Below are 6,464 nucleotides of genomic sequence, written 5' to 3'. Positions count from 1 at the left end.
CACATGGTTACTGTATTTCTCTAAGCCAGTTTTATAAGCAAATTGATCTCTCCCAAATATCCACTCCCTGCATAATTACTCAGCGAAATATGTTTCCCCCTTGCCACCCCACAGTGACAAAGCAGCACTGGTAAGGGGGCTTTTTCTAACACTCTGTAATGGCAAGACCCTGGCTGTGGTGAGAGAAAATGGTATGCTGGCAGCATTGCAGTTTCACTTTGATGATACGTAAATATAAGCAAAGGCAGAGATTCCAAGGAATGAAAGTGATCTGGAGCCTGGCAGGATTGCTCTAGCCATGTATACTGAAAGAAAAAATACACCAAACTCGATTTAGCTTGGTCAAGAGAAACAGAAGTTGTTGCTTCTGCTTGCTGACAGACATGTGACAGCACAAACTTTCATTACAAAAATACATAGAAATCAGCAAGATGCAAGCTGAGTAAATTGTGTGTTATGCCGAGAGAAGTCCTCTACAATATGAGTAAATATAAAATAAAATGCTTGGCATACCTAATTTCAGATTTTAAGGAGAATAACTTGCTCTCCCTGCCAGCTTGTTTTCCAGGGCTCTAGATTTTAACAGAATGGGCAGACCTTATGACTGATCACCTATTTCTTTTCCTCCTCTTCAACGTACAATACAGGAAAAAAATCACAAAGTGTATAACAATACACACGTTGTTCTTAACTTCAATTTAAGAACAACATAATTCAATTTATTTCCAGAGCATTTGTAGAGAAATAAATGACCGACTCCATCAGTACGGACTTTGAATATTCTCACTGGCTTCTGTACCAGGTCCAGCGTTCCCAGCCTCCTATTCAATGCAGCCTCTGTGTACATTTACCACTACCATTCCTTCCACCGGTCATACTTTTTTCCACGCTACTTTGCCCAAATATCCTTCTCTTGCTTTTTTCCTTCTGCCTTACTTCCTTTGCTCTCCGTGCTGAGAACTTTTCCCTTCTTTGTGTGACAAATAACCATCTTTTCCTTTCTCCTAAACCACTAACAAAAGATATGTCTAAAAACCCAATGAATTTCTATTAGGCATTTCAAAGTAATCTGCTACTCTGTATCCAAGTACAGTGGTGATGCTCTTGCATTAGTCCATCATCCAGGTCATTCAGGTCCCAAGATTTCAAAACAGGAATTAAATCAGAGGCTCATAATTAAACAGCAAAAGCTTAAGTGCCAGGCACCTGCAGTTCCCATTGACTGCAAAATAAATGCTTATTATGGAGCATTTTGGAAAGTGTCACTACTTGTCGAGGTGACTAAATATCAGATTAGGACATTTGTTTTGGAAACTGCAATCCCCATTTTTTGACGGATTTGTTTATCTGTATTTGCAGCCTGTTGAACACTGGCTCACCTATCTCAACTTCGATTACAAGTTTTCCCGTGTTCTACACAAGGCTTGACATACTGGCACGAACCCTGACAACAAGTTATCACCACCAGTTGTTTTATCTTGGAACTGAAGTAGCACATTACTTCAGCAGTAAATGAAGGAATGAATGGTGAGAACAGCCTGTCTGCTGACCCATGAAAACAATTTAGCTTTCTTTTGGACTGACAAGATTTAAATCTCCAGAGACTCAGATTTTCATCTGCTTTTATTTCAAAATGTCTCAAATTACATAGATGTGTGAGCTGGGAACTAGTTTCTAAATATGATACCCCTTCCTTCCTAGTAATGTTAAAAATACAAGATTCTTCACAATGTTTAAGCACTTGGTGCCTAAGTCAAAGTTAAGTATCATTTTCCCTGTGCCACATTCTTCGCTTACTTCTTTTCTAAAGGAAATGTCTGCTGTATCTTGGCTGGAGAGTACAATATAGACAACGGGTGTTGCCTGTGGAATGATGACCTGCAATGAGCGAGAATCCCTGAACAACAAGGGAAGTGTAATGCTTGTGGGACATGTGATTGAAATTAGTAAGATCAAACTTAGAAAATGAGAAGACTGCTGATGACTTCAAGGAATTCTTTCTGAACAGTTAAGGAAAAACTCCTTTTTCATGTCATCTGACAAACTGATAAAAAAAAAAACCCCAAACCAACGAACTTGTCAGTAATAGGAACAAGATGAAGAGGTCAGCAACAGATACTTTTAATGAAAGCCTTAGCTGCTGTGACACATCCACTTGCTGGCTGCACATCTTTGTGAACATATTTTTATCTTACATTCTTGTACAGAGTGCTTACCAGTCTTCTCTGGACTGCTTGTCATCTTGAAGGAATCCAGGGAAGGGAGGCAGAATGAAAAACACAGTTCACAAGTTTTGAACCCAAGACTTAGAACCAAGCTTATGCAGCGAGAGCACCCTCCATAAGGCTCATTTTGCTTGGGCATTCAATGCAAATTCAAAATTTGTGTTTTCAGGGTTCTCTTTCCCTTGTGAACCAATGAAGATCCTGCTTTACTGCTGTTGAACACACTGACACCATCCAGCTATTTATATGACAACTGTTGAGCTCTCAAGACCACCTTCTACCTGGTCCTAGTAGGTCTCATATTTCCATCCCTTGCTAACCCAGCGAACAAGGCAAAATTAAGACAGGAAAACAAAACAATTGGATCCCCCATTTACTGCACTACAGTACCTGGCCTTCACAGGTCTCATAGGAATGGATTCTAAATTTCCTGAGTGTCCCTGAATAGCTTTTACCCCAGGCTAGTTCAGGCCGTCGGTGAGCAGTCATCTGCATTCCTCAAAAGCCTGAAAAGCTCCCTTATCTGCATGTGAGCTTGCAGCAGGTACCCAGGACTGGAAAGGACTTTTTGGGCCACACAGTCCATTCTCATGCTACTGCAGACACCACATCATCTAAAGCCCACGTTATTTCCAATTTTTGCCTTTGATAAAAGGCCATCCACAGGCATACCTTTCTAACACAAAGATTATCAGTATAGAGTAAGACCTATAGATCAAGGCATCCTGGGGAGAAAAATGACCACCCGGTTTGGATACAAACTCTTATTTAGATTAGCAGGGACTAGGGAGAACTGCTTACATCAGTGTTCTTACTATTCTGCTCTCCCTTCGGTGACAGAGATTGTTCATCTTGAATTTCTCTGGTTCCAACTGGGAATAGTCCCAGTTAGTGTAGCTTCTTGGGGTTGGTAGTGTGCCTAAGCGGAGAGAAAGAAGGAACGGTGAAAGAACACGGAAGAGAAAAGAATACTTAGCACCTTTCTCCCATCTTCGTAGTGTGCTATACACACTAAGCTTCACATTTTCTCATGATGCAGTATCACTTGTTTGTACGGACATATTAATCTAAGGCCCTGTTTGCTCTCCCTTATAAACAACACAGCAACTCAGCCCAAAGGCCTAACATCTTGTCTCTAGCAGCTGCCAGTTGTGGAGAGTTACAACAGAGCATAAGAAACTGACCCATACCGAGAGATCCTTTCCCTGGTACAGCCTCCCTGCATCCGCTAGTCGGGAATCTACAGACTAGAGGTTTAATATTTCATCATTTCCTGGAAAGGACATCTTAAGTGACCCACAGAAACAGATGGCTGTGGAAGTAAGAGACCAAGAGAAGAATGAAAAGACAGACATGGAAGCAAGCAAGGAGTAGCCAGGTAATAGGAACAGAATGAAATGGAGCTTAACAGACGCTTTCACTGCTGTGTGGACTGCATGTGTCCTCTGAACCTTCGGTCTCCCGGTCACCAAGGACAGCCTTGTGGCAAACTCCATCAGGAAGCGATGGACTCTACCCAGAGCATGTGAGTGGCAGAACTACCTGTGTATTTGCTTAAACTCTTTAAGGTGAACAGTGTGGCCAAAATGGTGAACAATGGAAAACCTCTTCAGAGGCCTGGGAACTTTGTATACAACATCATGGCTTCATATACGCTTTTTCCGCTTCTTAGAGCAGAGGATACGTTTTACACATTAGTACGCATAAGAAAGGCCCGAGTAAACAAATGTAAATGTGTGGAATGTATATGTGTGAATTCAGGGAAGGAGGGCAGAAACTGAGTTTGAAAGACAACGGGTAACTCAATTTGCAGCCTACAGCTTGCACAAGCCGCGTTTCCAATGAGAGAGCAAAGCCACTCTCACCTATCATCCATTCTGAAACTGCATTGCAAAGCTGTGTCTCAGACTCATCACTACCGAAACATGATCTTGGGAAAGCGGAACAGGAGCAGATATACAAGGCTTGACTCAGCAGTGAAGAGCAAAAACTGGGGCTTAAGGAAAAAAAAATGACAACTGTATATACTTTTTAGTTAAGATATCACAGACACACTGTTCTTTTGAATAACAAAGTCTACATTTCAGCCAAAGGAATGACGGCAGCTCTGAAGAGCCAGTAATTAAGGAAAGAAGTGCACGATTTGGCGAAACAAAGGATGAAAACATTCCTCCTTCCCCCTTTCTTTAAAGGTCATGTTAGCAAAAGAGAACAATCAGACAGACTGTTATTCCAGATATTTAGAACTTTTAGGAGACAATAAAAGCTTGCTGTGAAAAGTGAAAGAAAATTAAGAACCCGGGAATGAGTAAATAAGAGAGAAGGCAGAGGTGAATTAGGTGAAGGCACGTTCCTTGGGTGAAAGCTAGAGGGCAGACGTGAGTGACTAGAAAGCAAAACCATGCGTTGCCTCATTTTATCGTTTTACTTACGTTATTAAGAGCTTTCCTGTCCAGAAGACAAAGCATGAACTTTCCTGGCTATCACTTGGTGATTCAATGCAGGGATACCACCCATGACACCCCAGTATCCTCAAAAGTTACAGTACAACTGATGGTTGGATATTAGGATTCCTGCAAGAATCAATTAATAGATGCCTGCACAGCACTCTGAAAATCTCTATTTATAGGATAAGTATTAGTTTCAGATTACTCCTGTGGGGACAGGTTTCTCCATCTCATTTCACTGTCCTTGTGTTTTCTTTGCCTCGCTATAAGCACTTTAATGAGGGCCTCCTGGTGGTGGAATCTGCGACAGTCAAGCAGGAGGAAAGCAGAATTCTTTGCAAAGTGGTGAAACAGCTGTTCTTCTATCTCTTGAATTGGCTATAATGAAAAGAAGAAACAAAGAGAGAAGAAGAGGCGTTTGCTTTGCCAATAAAATATCAGTGAGATATTTAATATCTAGGATAGTAAAAGAAGGGACATCATTAACTGCAGAGCACTGAGGCAACAGACATTATCTCACTGCTGAAGAAATTAATTGGGCATGGAATTAATTTCAATATGCCAAAAAAAGGTTTTTTTATAGGTTTTAAACTCAGTCTCATTTAGCCCAACAGTCAATGTAGCAAGTTTCAAGCAGCAGTAATTACAATAAATATTCCCTTTGACATCAGAGTAAGCCTAGAGTAAGCCTACTGATTTCACCAGTCAGTGGGGTTTCCCTGTAATTATTGATATAACAGAGAACAATAATGATCCCGCAATGTGTACGAAAAAAGGCAAGAGAAACACTATGGAGTTAAAAGCGGCTCTGAGACCATCCAAGTTATAGATTCTGTATCGCTTGTGAACCGAAGAAGCTGAAGAAGATGCTCCAAATTAGGCTACCAAGAACAGCTTGGGTCTATTCCAAAATTTCCACATTGTCATGTGCTACAGCCCTATCTTTGTCCTGTCACTCTCTCACCTTCCACCAGTGTTCCCAAAGATGTCTTCATAAAAAGATACGCAGTTTCCTTACATGATGACTGCGATACGCAGGTTCTTCACTGTTTAATGAGCTTTTGCAGGTCCTAACTGATATCTCTAGTTATTGCACTGGGAAAGAGAGCGTGCGCTAGGTGGTCGCTTCCCCACAAAGTGGCAGGCACAGAAGGATGCACAGCACTACACCATAATGCTTTTAACATCGCTTTTAAATCATATGTCAGACTACCCGCTGGCAGGAGAACAATGCAACATATGGAGAGGCAATCCTAGAAACAGCAATGGTTGACTCTTGTCTCAGTATCTACCTGATGTAAGTGGAGAAATAACCACCAAAAGCTACTGCCAGAAGAGCCTGGGAGGTTGGTGCAGTGAGGAAATTCCACAGCATTTTTTGAGGAAATGGAGTCTGGGAAGAAATGAAATTTAGTAAAACCATGCAAAGGAAGAAAGATTCCTGAAGCAAATCACACCGAAAATCAGACACCAACCTCTTTCTCTTGCTCTCAAAATTCTGGAGAAGCTTTCTGAACTCTCATTCACAAGCCCTACGAACTGTGAAACTACTCACATACATATTAGCATCTGTGCACACAGCAGTCAGGCACACAGAAGTACGCGTTCACCTCACATGCCAAGGTGGAAGGGATGGGCTGCCTGGCTTTTTCCGAGTCTCTGCCTCGGAGAAAGAGCCTGTCAGAGATTCTCTCTCTCTCAGAGAATCACTGTGAGACCCTGGATAGTTTAGTTTTACAATAATGTATTACTACAACACTCATCCTGCTTAGTGCAAGGAGAACTCAAGCAC

This window comes from Aptenodytes patagonicus, chromosome 1 (genome assembly GCF_965638725.1).
Source record: "Aptenodytes patagonicus chromosome 1, bAptPat1.pri.cur, whole genome shotgun sequence".
NCBI lineage: Eukaryota > Metazoa > Chordata > Aves > Sphenisciformes > Spheniscidae > Aptenodytes > Aptenodytes patagonicus.
Note: the sequence above shows the minus strand (reverse complement) of the source record.